Source organism: Apteryx mantelli, chromosome 1, assembly GCF_036417845.1.
Source record: "Apteryx mantelli isolate bAptMan1 chromosome 1, bAptMan1.hap1, whole genome shotgun sequence".
NCBI lineage: Eukaryota > Metazoa > Chordata > Aves > Apterygiformes > Apterygidae > Apteryx > Apteryx mantelli.
In genome coordinates this window covers 127,338,704-127,354,540 of record NC_089978.1, presented here as the reverse complement: position 1 = coordinate 127,354,540, position 15,837 = coordinate 127,338,704, and the positions used below count along the sequence as shown (strand labels likewise).

The window sequence follows — 15,837 nt, the reverse complement described above, 5'->3', positions numbered from 1 at the left end:
AGAGTACTGATCAAGTGCATAATGCCCTTTTTTAGCTCTAAAGTCAGGTTTAGACAGAATTGAGGTCCAGGTGTAGAATCCTACTTTGTTAAGCACTTACATTCTCTAGCTTTGCTTAGAAAGGATCCCCCAAATGCTAAGGGTGTTTCTGCATATGTTCAGGACAGCTTCCATTTTGGCAGGGCTGAGCCACTATGCATTTCTTCGGTGTGTAAGCTGCATTTGGATCTTCAGGCTAAGCATGGTTCTGCCTGCCTTCCTGACAAGCACAGCTTGTAAAGCCTACTCAGAACAGGCCTAATACGAAACTACAGAGGTGCACAAAATGATCATAAGAACCTTTTCCCCAAAACAAGGATGGTTAAAGCAAAAGAAAACTAATTTCCACTTTTTGTTCTGAAGACCATGGTTGCATTTTATTTGATGACTGTTCAATATAAAATGCAAATAAATCTTTAGGAAGCAGATCTTCCCTCCCCTGAATAAATGCCCTAATTACTGAGCTGCATAGTCATGCACTTCTTGCTCCCTCTCCCAGCAAGTGTGATTCTCTTCTTCTTTTCCACATGATTACGGAATAGCTTCAGCCTGAGAACCTGAGAGCTGTCCTGTTCTCCAGCCTTTCACCCCATCACTATGCCCCACAACCACTCATGAAAATGTAAGTTTATCCCCCTTCAACCTGAGGACAGCAGTGAAGCCAAGTCCTCATGTTTAGGACAAGTGTTCTAGCCATTGACCTAGAACTTTTTATAAGAGCTCTACTATTATCCCTTGCATCGGTGTTGTTTTTTAAGGCATGTCCTTAAGCTTAGGTGCCTGCTCCAGAATGTAGGTGGGTACCTCTGTGGGAGCTAGAGACCAAGAACACACAACTCCTTTTACAGCCGTAGCCTTACATAACTTCCTCAAGATTACACAGGAAGCATGTCAGAGCAAGGACTTGAATGTCCATCTCTAAAGTATAAGACTTGCATCCTAGCCCCTATGCCATACAGCCTCTTCACCCTTTAGTTGTAACATCAGGATACTTTTATTGCTTTTCCAACATAGTTTTAATTCACACCGTGTACAAACTCATCCACCCCTAGATCTTCAGTTCAAGAGTTTAATCTAATTTCTCCAGTAATTTTTTAGCCCAACCTCCTGCTCTTCTCTAATTCTGGTACCATTTGTAAACTGATTTGGGTAGGATTGGTATTGCAGGTCAAGCCAATTTCCAATGTTAATAACACTACTGTAGGAGTGTTAGTAGCTCTCCAGGATTAACTCCTGAGCAGTTGGTCTAGTTTACCTGGAATACTTGAGAAGATATTTATGTCTTCTACTCTTGATGTCCAGACATCATTTTGGCTAGAGCAAAACATGTGGATCTCCTGAAGATGTTTCCAGTATCTTCTCACTAGGTAGATGCTGCTTCCCATAGGGTAAAGATGCTACTGATTAATTTGTCCTTGTGCAAGGCAACAAGAATTTACTGGGAGCCAGAAACCACACTGTCCACACAAGAGAAGAGGTGGGCAGAATGAGTTTAGAAAAGTATCAGCATGCAGTTGGAGAAATGCTAGCTTTTGAGATTTAGGAGGCATGGGACCTACTGTCCATGCTTCAGGGGACAGAAATGAGAGGTCATAAAAGCAATGGAGTATTGTATTCTGGTTCCCTAAAATAGGCAATAAATAAAGAATAATTGATATTCAAATTACCCTATATTTGTTAAGTATGGTGATCAATAAACTGAACTATAGCTATAAATTACAGTCAGTTTTAAATTCACTCCATTATCTAAAGAATAAGTGGAAAATATTTTTAGGCCCAGCACCTGCTACTGAATCCCCCTGCTTTTCTGTGGTTTTACCATCACATTTCCCCATTTTAAATGAAGTGAAGCAGACTAGACACAAGATACTGCCAAATGCCCGAGGTAAATGAACTGGAAAAATATTAAGAAAAATATATAATTTTCTGTAATAGCGAAGGGAATATTAAGTGAACAATATTATATTAAGAAAGGGTCTGACAAAAAAAAAACAGTTAAAGGGTTGAATGGTGTCCCTTTAAAACAAATGTCCCCACCTGAATCCTAATGAGTGGAATCTTTCTGCGTTGCTTCAGCGCAGAATATGGGATATGAATCAATCTTAATTTATGTAATAGATTAATTGCACATTTGTAATGTGAATCAAATCTCTCAGATTCCGTACTTACAAAAAAATCACCTTTACTGGCCCCCTGTGAGAGCTCAGTGCCAAGACCACCCAGTGACATAGCTTTACTTTGTGGGATGGAGGAAACTGTTTAGGCTTAAATTCTTGTGCAAACCTTGATTCTCAAATTCCTAACGTATAGAATAGGAAGATGGAAATTCAGAACACCCTACAGTAAAACAACTCTTTTCATCTAGAAAAGAAAAAGGCACTTGTGAGCATCCCTTCAGGGCTTCACTGTGCATCTATGGGATGACCCCCAAAGGGAACAAAAACGCTTCTGTCTTACATTCACATTCACTGCTTCCAGCCTCAGGCTTTATGGAGGTGGTTTAGAAGCTGCATTGCTGAATCCATTCTGCTGCTCTGGCAGAGAAAGACCTAAAATGGGAAAGAAGGCTGGTACCATGTTAAACTACTTAAGAGGTCAAACAAAATCTGACTGCAGCCAGCAGTGTTTGGATTTTTCCTTTGGCTCGATGTAAATCATCCAGCTAACGTGTACTTCACAAGGGGGTCAAAGGAAAAAACATCTGCCCATACCAGGCAGCCAGTTCAGTCCCCTCTCATTGCCAAGTTCCTCAAAAGTGCCCAGAAGCATCTGTTCCAATGTACCAGGTCTCCTTCTGCTTCCTGTGCTGGTGAACTCGTGCCTGCCGCAGAGCCTTGTGCATTAAACGTGGTGTGGAAGATGCAGGCAGGAGGTGAAGAGCACTCTCATGCAGCATTTGCTTGTCTTTTTCTTGACAAGCCTACATCTTTTATGTTACATTTTTAATACTAACTTAACAGAGACTGTAGAAATGTTGGGAGAGGGAGAGAGCGAGCTCTTCACTCTTTTGTTGGTTTGTGTCCAGCCTGAAGGATTAGTAACTAAGTATGTATCCTGATGACAGTTTGTCTACTTGCAAAAAGGAGCTAGGAGTCCCAGTTCAGTGGAGAACATACAACCAGCACACCTCCACTGTATTCAGTCCCAGTGCAAGAGCCAGTGAAGCAGGAGGTGGTGAAATCTCATCGGAGAGCATGGCAGCATAGGAAAAGTGAGTCCATGACACAGGGAGCAAAAGGAGGCAAAGAAGAGAGACTGTAAGGACAAGAGTGGTAGAAAGTTGCAGTGACATTTCCTGACCTGTTTTTTTCCTGCAAATATTCATTAAAATATATGCATATATTTGTGTGTGTTTGTGTATTTATCAGTCTCCATAGCTACCAAGAAGTATAGAATTTGTCAGTAATAATATGGACTGACTTCTAACAAAATCAGCTGTTCTGAGAGGCATTGAAAAAGAATAGACATTTCATAGATGCAAGGAAAACTCTTTTCACCTTAATATAGCTGTAACTCTGCTGAGTGTTGGGCTGATTTCTGACAGAGTAATGCAAACAAATAGAAGGAGGACTCCGTGGTGCACTAAGCATGCTGAACTTTACAGCTACCTGCACTCATGACATTTTTAGTGTTTCAATATGGTCTGCCATGGCAGTGAATCTGTGAAAGGGCTGGAAATGATTTCTCATTTTTCTTTGAATGTGCTATCTACCAACTTGACTTTACTGAAAAGAATTTAGATTGGAGCCCATCTAGGTATCTGGCTAATCTTCCTGCCTTCACCTTGAGCTTTTTTTTCCCCCTAGGCATAAAAAAACTCAGCAGCCTGCTTAAAAATGAAGATGTCATGACACCTAGTGGTGAGTAAAACAAAATTAACTTTTATTTCCAAAAGAATTCACAGTTGTTTTCCACAGACATATTGTTCTCAGTCAGATTGTAATGTGAGAGGTATGGGCATTATCCTCATGATTGTACACATCCAGGCAGCTTCTCATTTCTTTTACAGTACTGTGCAATGCATGTGTCTTATTGCATCAGACTACTGTGCCTCTCCACCGAAAGCCACGTTCATTAAGACCCAGCATGCAGCCCCTGGTTATGCTCCTTATTGAATGTGACATTTTGAATAGCCATTTATACTGAGATCAGGTTAAGTGCTTTGAATTCAGAGAGAAAGGGAGGATGGCAAAGTCCTGAGTTAGGATCAAGTGGGAATTTCAGACTTTTTTTTCTTGTTAAGTACTTATTCATCAAGACTGTTTTTAGAGGGTGACTCAAAACTGCATTGTATGGCATGCAGCAAATTCCTGGCAGGCAATTTAAACTGACTCAGTTGCTGGCAAATTCTTTTGCCTTTGAAGACTCTTCAGAGTCTGCCTTGGTCAGCAGCAGTCAAAAAGCTTGTACTGGCTCTGATACAGTAACAAGAAGTCGCACTGAAAAGCAGTAAACCAGTCTAGACATGTGCAAAGAAGTTATAGGCTCTTTCCAAACAGTGGCAAGCCATAGAGATTTTTTTTTTTTAGAGAAGCAGAACAGTGTTGAGTTGTACTAATGGTAACTAAGCTGCAAGCACCAAGTGGAAACCTTTCTTGGCTTGTTGAGCCAGCTAGTTGGGCACCAGCCATTTTTTATCATAAACATGAGTTTCGGTGCAAGAGATTTCAAGTCAAAACATCACTGTATGTTGCTTGGGAATCTGGGTGCATGCTTCTTCGCATCTGTAAGAGTTGTAGCAGTGCAGCTTCCCAGTTTCATGTCCATATTTGTGCATGCTATATCAAGCATAGTTTCCATTGCCTTCAATGAGAGAAACTCCTTCCCCCTCCTCTTTCAGGATAGATCCATGATAGAACTGTACATTGTAATGAACAAATGGAAACTGAATTACTTGAATATACATGATTGTCTTCATCTAAAGATTTATTTTACCACATGTCCACATGTATTGGTACCTGTAACTTCCCCATTTTACTGTCTTGGGTATAATTAACACTTCTACCACCACAGTGTCTGAATATAGTGCAAGTGAATGTAAAAACATTAGTTCTGTCCAAAGTGCTCCAGTTTCCATGCCTTGGATCACCAGCATGTGACCTATTCTGTGCCAATATCAATAACCATTGCTCATGGCTTTCAAACAACTCAAACTGTTTAAAAATTAATTCTGTTTACAGTACCTTCTAGAGGAAGTATTTTGTAAAAGTGAATAACTCAAACTGACTAGTGGCTACCCACAAAATATGACTATCCAGTAACAAAATGAATCATTTAGAACTAGTTGGCAAGGACTGGACATATAGCTGGAGCAAACATCAAGCAGAGATCAAATCCAATGACTGGGAGTCCTAGGTTCTCTTTTAGCTGTACCACACATTTGCCATGCTGCCCCATAGCTCTGACATAGGCAGGCCTAACTGCAGTGGCTTAGGCAGCTGCTATGTTATCCCCAGTCACACAGTTTACTTTTTTACACTGGGCTGTAAGCTGTGTGGCTACGGTTAAGTAAGTGCCCTGTTTAGCTGTCACTGCTAGAAACACTTGCAGTCATGACTTGGAGCCAATAGGTGTGCTAGTTTAATGCTGTGCTTTTTTCCCTCTGAAAAATGGAGGTGGTCACTAAATGATGCATGACAGGCTTCTCTGAAGTCCTTGGTGCAGCCCAGGGGTTGATGCTACTTCAGTCTTCACTGGCCACTGCCATTGCTAAAGAGAAACAACAGGAAATGGAAGAGCAGTGACCTCAACCCTCTAATGCTCCCAGCCCCGTAACCTGAAATGTGCAAAGCAGTCCTGGATTGAACAAGTGCAACATCAGACAGAGCAGAAAGTTTGGTCCTGCTAAATCCTTGGGTGCCGCTTGTTCCATTTTATGTTTTCTATTGTTACTACAGACTCTAAGCAACCCCAAAGCAGTCAAAACCAAAAGTAAATCTTTGTTCTTCTAGTCTTTCTCTAGGAGAAATAGCTTGACAGGTTTATAAGGAGGGAAGCTGCATACTGCTTTGTGTGGCTGTGCTAGCCTGTGAGAAGTAGTCATATGGAATGCCAAATGGGAGAAGTGACTATGGGCTGTAAGTCCAGCAGCAATGAGATGTTTGATCATTCTCCTGCCTGGCAAGAGAGTCTGCCACAGTCTGTGTGGTAAACAGGTACTCCAGGACCTCTGACATTTCTTTCTCCTGTGTTTTCATGTTTCCCCTACTGACAGACAGGAGATAACAAGAGTTGTGAGGAACAATGTAGCTGTCAAAGACGGTGTTGATGAGTGAGACTCTAGGTGATAAGAATCCATCTCCCATAGGACTTGAAATACTCATCTGGGACATGCTCTTAAGCTACATTCTGTTTTCAGTGCAGAGGTGGTATGAAGAGTGAACCCCCAAGGTGACAGACTCACTCACATGGCTAGACCTGTAATCAGGCAACCACATAGTTGAGGTTGGAAGGGACCTCTGGAGATTGTCTAGACCAACCCCCCTGCTCCATGCAGAGTCAACTAGAGCAGATTGCTCAGGATTGTGTCCAGCCGGGTTTTGAATATCTCCAAGCTCTGAAACTCCACAAACTCCCTGGGCAACCTGTGGCAGTGTTCAGTCACCCTTACAGTAAGTTTTTTTCTGATGCTTAAATGGAATTTCTTGTATTTCATTTTGTGCCCATTGCCTCTTGTCCTTTCACTGGACACCACTGAGAAGAGTGGCTTAATCTTCTTCACACCCTCCCAGCAGGTATACACATTGATAAGATCCCCCCAAGCCTTCTCTTCTTGAGGCTAAACAATCCCAGCTCTCTCAGCTTCTCCTCATATGTTAGATGCTCCAATCCCTTAGTCATCTTTGTGGCCCTTTGCTAGAGTCACTCCAGTATGTCCCTGTCTTTCTTTTCTTTCAACAGATGCTGTTGGCCTTTGCTGCAAAGGTACATTGCTGGCTCATGTTCAGCTTGTTTTCTCCATCAGGACCGTCAGGTCTGGTGTCTGATGTCTGGTTCCATATTGATGTCTAGTTCCATCTGCAGGTTTCTGCAGCTTTCTAGATATAATGGCTTGAATTTATCTCTGTAAATACATGGATGGACATGCCCAGATCTGTTCAATTGAATGGCCTGAGGGATTTTGCATTAGTGCTATTTAATTATCCAGTAGCACTGAGAGGTCTAAAAAGGCTTCCAGGCTGTTGAACAGTTTTACAGTCTGGATGCATATGTAACTATGGTGAGCAAACAGAAGCAGCCACAAGTTACTGTGTTTTCCCCATAGTAGCCAGCGACCCCGGATAATACCAAACATTTTGCTATGCGCTAAGCTTTAAAGGCATCCTAACAACTGCAGAATAGCTTGATTAGGGAGGAGCTGCTCTTCCCAGTGATCTGTTTGTTGTGCTTCTATCCTGTGGGCCAAACAGTGAAATGCTTTCTGCACACACATTTGGGACACCTCTACTTCCATTTCTCAGCCCTATAACAGAAGGGAAAATTCACCCTTTCCCTAGCAATGGAGTGAAATCCTTCCACAAAAACCTTCTACAAAAAATAGCTGCATTCTCCAAAGAGCAACAAAAGCGGACACAGTGGGTTAACACTCCAAAACCAGGAAATACCCCTAACTAACACTCTGTGCCATCACATAGCCTAGATTTCAGTCGAGAATTTGGGTGTTGCTTCAGATAACAAAATAGAACATGTGTTCGTCATTAATCTTCTTGAACATTTGTTTGGCCAGAAACTGTCTCTGGTCAACCCACTTATGTAAACAGGTCTGTGTTTCAAACAGAAGAGGTAAGATGTTATTTCAAGTACTTGCATTGTAGGGAAACTCTCTTCAACTCTAAGGAGATACAGTTAATGACAGCCTCTGTATTAGTGGCAGATTTGTATGTACAGCTTAAATTTTGAAATTAAATAAAAATTTATCCTGCATCAAAGGGGAGAAATATTGCCTCTAAAAATCTACCATTTGCCTCTACTCTCTTTGAGGTCTCAGTATCAAACACTTTTGCAGCAGGAGACATCTGGCTTGCAAAGAAGTGAAAAGTTTTCTCTTCTTTCATTACCAAGTGGCAGAAGCTACATTCATTGCAGCTGAACACCCTGGAGGGGTTTCCATTCATTGTTTAATTTTTCACAGTTATAGGACCATATAAAAAAATGAAGAAGAAAATCAGAACAAATAGTCTTTGTTTATTTAAGGAAAATACATGGTGAGTTGCGTTTATCTCTGCTAGTTCTGATCACAGTTGGTGTATTTTATTTACACTTGAAAATGTAGTCACATAAACTACAAAAATAAAAATTGTACTTGTAAAATATTGGAGGTGCAAATTAAAATATGTAACTTCCTACAAGCTCTTTCTCCCTACAGTTAGTCTTTTCATTTTATATTGATCTTGATCTTTGTTCGTTCTAAATGAATGAGAACAAGAAAATACCTGCAGTTGTGCCAGTGCAGTGGAAGTGTGTGAGTGGGGGGCGAGAATCTCCATGAGTCCTAACCCCTGCTGCTACAGCCTGGCTGGGAACCTTAAGGAAACCTCTTCGTCTCCCTTTCCTCATTTGTAAATGTAAATTTTATCTAAGAACTAGCCAGGAGCCTTTTTCTTTTACACCGTTGCTTCTCACATGAAAAGAGTTAATGCTTTGCTTGCTTGAAGGTTAATCCAAGGCTTTAAACCCTCTGGTAGGAATGGTGTCCAAATGCAAGCAGTCCCAAGTTTGTGATAAACACAGCCATTACAAATGTTTATCAGCTGAGTTAGAGCACTGAAGAGGATTAGTCACAACTGTGCCAGTTCAAGAACATAGTATCTTTACTCCATTACATATTTTGGACCCTGTCATGAAATGCTTCCTACAAAACTCTTGAGGTACAGTATCTTTTTAACCTGGAATTCAGTTTACCCATGACAATTTCTTTAAGAAAGAAACAGAAGTTAGAGTTCTGCGTTCAGTAACTGAGAAAGCTGTGCAGAAAAGGTGGTGTTGATAGACACATGAAAGTGATAAGGAAAGGACGGAACTTAACAGGAACTAAGCAAGAGAAAAAGGACAATTGCACTCTCTTCACATTTCAAATGCCTGGGTGGTGAAAAGAAAATTGTAGGTGGAAAGAGAATTCGGTAGCTTTGTAAAGGTGATAGCTGCTAATAAATTGCATGGCAGGTGCTTCTTCTTCTTCCTCTTCTTGACAGAAGCATGCCCCTCAGCAAACGTGCTGCCATTCAGCTGCATTTTAACAGTGGCACTGCCAAAGCCAGATCTGCAGGTTTGTAGAGGTTGCAGCCAGAGAATCAGAAACACTGACAAATGAAATGAGCTGAAGTTAGACATCCACTTCCATTTCCAAAGGTATTAATGCCAGTCCTTTTCAGTTTGGGACTTCTGTCCTGGTATACTGAACTGAACAGCTGTAAGTGTTCGATATACTGTTTTTTTTTCTCCCAAGTATTGCCCTGCAGCTACTTCATTTATGCAGTTTGGCCTGTCACGCTGCATGTCTGTCACGTCTAGGCTTTATACCCCATTAGTGTCTACAAATGATTGAGGTCCATGGAAGGCTAGACTGGTTGTCTGGAGTTGTCTGAAATTACAAAAATCCAACTTAGACTGTTACATAAAATTGTTATGAAAGCAAGAAGAAATTAGAAGCAGAAAGGTTGGCTGGTATAAAACAGATAGATAGGTTAAAACAATTGTGATAGTGAGTATTTAAAGCCATTAAAGTCATGGGATGATCACGGCAGTGAGAAAAACGGGAGGAAATGTTTGTAGCTGAAGTCATTGAAATGTGTTTTAAGTAATGCTCATGGAATGTGCTTGTCAGCCCTGCATGTTGTTTATCTGAGGGCCACTGAATAGAGGCAGAGGAAAACTCACTGGGAAGAGGTAGTGTCATCGTGGCTGTCATCCTAGTCTATTTTAGAGGGGTCCATCATTACACTGATATGCTTTCAATAGAAGCCTGCTCTGGTGCTAAGCTTGGGTTTTAGCTCAATGAGAAAAACTCACTTGGGAGCCCGCATTTCCTGACTCACAGCTCTGGAGCACATTCACTGTCTGGATAACTTTGGTGACAGGAAGGTCAAGGCCAAGCTCTTGAGCAATTTTTTTTTTCTAAAAAAGAGCTCTGAATCTGAACAGCTTCATGGCTCCCTCCTATGATTTGAAAACTTGGTCTTCCAGGATTCAGTATTCCCAGACTTTAAATGTATGCAGAAGTTTGTGAAGGATAAACAGAGCCAAACACCTTCAAGACAGCAGTCAAGATAATTTTGTGCTGCTAAAATGTAACATTAGATTGTGTTATTTCATATTTTCTCTTCCAAAAGCAACTTTAAATTTCCTATTTTTCCTTCTAAGGTTGTTTTATTTCCTCTGTCTTCTTTCCATCACCCTCCAATTTCCATCCTAAAGAAAATCATGACTATGAAAAGTTCCATCATTTAGCAACACAGGCAAAGTGGAATGGTTGTGAATGGTGCAGTAAACTGATGTTGCAGAAATGGGCTGGAAGAATCCGAATTACTTGGAAATGGGATTTTAGCCATACTCAAACCTTGATATAATGCAAGGAGAAGTAAGCTGGCAATGACCAACTATCATCTTAAATATATCATAAAGTGGTTTTCTCTTTAAGTATGACATATTTTCTTGATGCTCTCCTGTGTAACAGATAAAATTTAAAGTACCATAATCTTCATATTAAGCCTATGTCTGGAGATTTTTCGAAGTCTGCCAGCTGCTCTTGATATAACTGTTACAATAAGTAGATATGTACAAAATGTTTGTTAAATTTCTGTTTGCTTATCTCTAATTTATCAGGGAACAAGAGTTCTTTAAATTTGAAAGGGGATCGGATGGAATATCTACCTAAATTAACACTGATTGGCCTGCAAAAGACTGAAGTGATGTCAAATGTAGGCTGAATACACAGGGCCTGAAACTGTTTACAGCTGATTGAAATTCAGATAGAGGTTTAAAGTGGTCAAGGTTCAAAATGGTCTTGGTATGAAACACTCTGTGGGGAAGGAATTAGCTTACTCTTTTGTAATGTGAGTTATCTGAATTTATTTCACATTTACTCTGTACATAGAAGCTACAGTAAAAATATATAAACACTTAATATTTTAAGGACCTAAGCCACTGTCCATATCTGGTATCTCTGAGTGTTCAAGCTGTTTGAAATCTGACCACGGCTCCAGTTTGCAAACAGCCTATCTCTTAGTGATCCAAAGCAAAATCCTGACTCCATCTGTCTTTGTTTTGAGGACATTTGAATGTTAATATCTGAATTTTGCTGCATCATCTTGCCCATAGAGCCAGACAGCCTTGTCTGCCTACTGCTGGTAGGTGCTTCTTATGTTCCCAGGGAGCAGCCGTTCTGTTCTCAGACTACATTCAGGGTCACACTGCGGAAGCACCCTCCTGGAGGCTGCTTGGCTCTTTGTTTCATCAATCTAAAATAAATGCCATTTCTTTATGTATGCAAAGACCATGGGAACACTTATGAGTCAATCTCTCTCAGATACCAAATACAAAACTAGAGGAAATAACAATGTTTGGGTCTTTCAAGAAAATCCAAAAGGTCCAGATTTTTTTTGGCAGACTTTCCCACTTGGTTTTTCCAGGCTAACAGGAAAACACCATTTCTGGTGGAAATACCATTTCTGCCTACCTGTCACTGACAAGTTCAAGGCTGAGGATGTTTGGACTCACAGAGATGAAATTTAGAAGTGAATGGAAAAATACTTTCTGAAAACAGCTGACCCAAAGGGGAACTGCATGCTTCTACCTGCTACTGTCTTCCTCCACATGTTTTACCTTCTTTCTGCAGGTTAAGTGAGTCAAAACATTCTTCTGCCATTGCCTCACCTACTGTTTTCTCTGTGTGTACAGCAAATATGCTTGTGGGGCCATTCCAAGTTCAGCAAAATTTTATTTTATGAAGGTTATAAGATTCTTCCAACTCCAGTCAATATCTGGAGCCCGAGGGGGGTCCAAGTTGCATAAGACCAAAGTTCTGCAACCGGCAAGTGATATATATAGCCCATTAATACAGTTCTTACTCTGAAGGTGTTATTTTCTATGTGGGAAAAGTCAGTTTAACTGACTATAAACCGTAGCTGAAATTTTAACTGGAATTTTGCACACACAGTCCTGGATAGTATAAGCAGAAAGTATTTGCTCAGACATCCATTGTCCTGACCCATGGACAGAGTTCAAACAAACACTGATGGGAAAATTAAATTAGAAGTACAGGATATTGTCCTTCATTCTCTGCATTCAGGTTACTCAGATGGCAGAGTCTGAAATTTATATGGCATTTTGATTGGTCATGAACAAATCCAAAATGATTCCAAGCTTTGATCTGAACAGATTTCATACATGAATATTTAACATTAATAAAACTTGCCAGAAGGACAACTCTGAATGTTGAAACCTTGCACTCGCCTACAAAACAGGGAAAGCAATAGGGGTTTGCAGTGGAAGCTTACGCAGAGTGTCCCATTGACATGCTTCATGTGCTACTCTGTGTTGTCATATGGTGATACAGAAAAAAACTGAAGTGTTTACTTTTTCATTAATATTATAGATGACTCTGTTGTTCTCTTTAATTTTTGTATCCATATCTGCCTCCATGCATAAAGTTAAGTCACGTATGTCAAACAAATATAACACTATGAAAAGAAGCTTTTAGCCTAGCTAGCCAAACTGAAAAGTTGGGGTGAAAAATTCTTTCTTGGAAACCTGACACTGACAACTTGCTGCACAAATCCCTGGCCCCAAACGCAGTCTTATTCATCACAAAATCAAACCCTACCAACTTTTTCTGCCATGGTATTAATCATCTATTAGTCACAGGTAGGGCCAGCCATGACCTGCTAGGATCCCGCAAGAAACTCAGTTTCCAAATTCAGCTTTCTTTACCCTAAATCTTAACACAACCTTAGCCAATAAATGCAATAAAAAAACACCAACTCCGACCCCCTAAAACTTAAGATTAGAGATAAACGTACATCTCTACAGATATCAGCCCATATCCTATTCCTACAGGACTCAGTAGATCCACCTATTAACTTACTATTCTATCCTCTTCTTTCCTGGACCATAATATAACTTTAATATTAATGATAGGGGTGCTTTCTTAATGCAATACTGAACTGTACTCCAGATCTCATACCAAAATGACTGACTTCTCTGACACCAAAGTTTGCTCTTCTTCCTTAGCCTCTTCAGTGTAAAACCAAGATGAATTATACATTATACGTTATTCCTTGTTCATTGTTAAGAGACCTAGTCCTGAAACTGGAACTTGAGGCCTGGCAGGATCCAACAGCAGAGGTCACCCTACAACTGCTACTTTCCAAATGGAAGCCAAAAATCCAAACATGGCCTTCAGTGGCAGGTAACCTCACTCACCCTATCCCAAGTCAAAACTATCCAGACATTGTTGATGTCTGCAAACACCAAATCTCGCCTCAGTTGTCCCTCCTTAGACTGATAGGATTCAACACTAAGTTTGGCTCTCCATCCTCTTCTGCACAGAAGTCCTAACTGTGATGCTAGCCTTAAAATAGGCTTCTGGACAGACTAGCAACCACCACAAACTTCAGAATTAATGCTAAGCTGAGCACCTTTCTGGCATCAGCCCTGACTGTCTCTCTAAATTGTGTAGGACCTATCAGTGAATTCAGGTTTTTGTCCTCTTCTACCCTGAATTCTGTCTCCATAACTGTCAGATGCTTTTTCTGTAGTGCTGTCACACCTTTGACTGCAGATTAATCACTGACAGTTCATTGCAGGAAAATCACCCCTAAAATGAAGAGTAAAAGGCTGGCAGGATTCAGCAATAAATTTATATTTACAACCTCTGCTTTCTTGAACCCTGACCTTTAACCCAACCCTAATTTTAATAACATCTTAATATCATAATATTAAGCCTGCCTGTCCTCTATTCAATGCCAGAGCATTTGAACTGCACTCTCCCCTGCCAGCAGCGGCCCTCACCCTGATGGACAGGATTCATCAGTAATATAAGTTCTCTGTTCTCTCCTTTCTTGCTCCCTAACACTAATATGCTTCCTATGCCCCCTAGTGCTTCCTGATATGCCCCCTAATATATGCTTCATTATAGATTGTCAACTCCCAGATCAGGGATGAGCCCATCATCCTTTCAGGCATCAGCCCTCATTCCATATTAAAAGCAGGTCTCCCACCTTGTCCCTCCAGAATCCTAATCCTAACCACAACTGTGACAGTCACCTTAACTGTAGTCAGTCACTCCTGTTGCCTTTAGGATGGCTCATCAGCTGTTCACTCCTATAAAAACACCTCTGAAATAATGGACTGCAGGGCTGCTGTGATGCAGGGAGAAACACGGTTCCACAGACTGCATTCCTAAATCCAAACCATGCATCCAACCTTCATACTGCCTTTAATAATAACACTACTGCCAGCATTTCACATCACAACTAGCCAGAAGGCAAAGTCCTTGCCATCACCAGCCCTTATCCTAGACCCACCACACTGACAAGGTACTGCAGTAAGTGTGCATTCCAGCTTTCTTTCCTGAACTCTAACTCTAACCATATCCACTCATCTCAGCTCCTGCAGTCCAGAGCATCAACCTGAATCCCAGTCATGACTGTAGCCTTAACTGTAACCAGTAACTTCTCTCTACCATGGGACTAATCATCTGGAGACCAATCATTTGTTTACTGCTAGAAGAACAGTCGCTGAAATTAGGATTGCAAATAGTAAAATGCCAATACAAGAGAATTATCTTCAAGTGGTATGTTTCTTTTTTTCAATCACTGCTTGAAAAGAAACGTTTAAAAATATATCTATTGTCTGTTTTAACTGTGTTTTTACTTTGAGCAATGAATTTTAGTTTTAGCGTAGCTTGTCAGTGTTTTAACAATCCCAGGGCTAACGGACAATCTTTATTTTTTCATTTGACAAAGACAGGGAAAAAAAATCCTAGCAAATATGCAAACACTTTTCCAGGTCTGAGCTCTATTGAGCTTTGTTGGATGGGGAGTTTATCTTTCCACACATTTGTGTGTACTGAAAGATACTTTAGTTTATTCCAAAAGCATAGAATAACTTAATAAAACTGTATTCTTTCTTTTCATCTGTAAAACTCTGCTAAGAGCACTCACTTCTCTATCCAGTGCTGACTGAAAACTAATGGAGAGATTCACATTAATTTTAATGTGCACTGGAACAAATTCCAAAACAGAACTCTATAAAACTAACAGCATGACAAAATAATGTCTCAAAATTAACATAAACACTTCTCTCTATAGATATATTTCTTTAAGAGCAGTTCACTGGAGAAAATATACTCCACAGGTTTTTCTAATCATATTTCTTTTTTGGTAATGTAAGAAGTTACTCCCCAAGGGCAATGTTTTGTTCCCATTCAAGTCAAAGATAAAAATTCTCTTGAGTTTCATGGGAACAAGAGTATTCTAAAAATAAAACTGTTCCTCTGATAACCTCTAGTGGATTTTTTTTTCTCAGAAAACAAACCCAGCAAAGATGACATTTTCATCAGTTCCATTTCTGTCCTCAGGGTTTAATTCTGCTCAGTGCAAGCACAGCTTAGGAATACGCAAAGGCACTTTATGTCTTCTTATGTACGCTCTGGATTGCCCTGATGCTAAATTGTACCTTACTAATGGTAGTTTACAGCTGCTTCCAGGCAACACCATAGCTCAGGATTTTCTGTTTAAGCAGGAAAAAAGATTAGATAGTCTTGTATTGAATCTAGGGAGAGGCAATTCTTTCTTGGAC

The 15,837-nt window shown here is 40.4% G+C and overlaps 1 long non-coding RNA gene across 2 annotated transcripts in view; it reads left to right on the top strand.

The window, feature by feature from the left end:
* The window catches only part of LOC106490629 (uncharacterized), a 109,321-nt gene that overhangs the window by 85,733 nt on the left and 7,751 nt on the right, over positions 1–15,837 (top strand). Inside the window, exon 2 of one of the 2 annotated variants that reach the window (XR_010884969.1) lies at positions 3,846–3,899. This is a non-coding gene — a long non-coding RNA (uncharacterized lncRNA). Of the gene's footprint in view, positions 1–3,845; positions 3,900–14,649; positions 14,831–15,837 lie in introns of those variants that run through there. The other variant, XR_001293642.2, reaches the window with a different exon arrangement.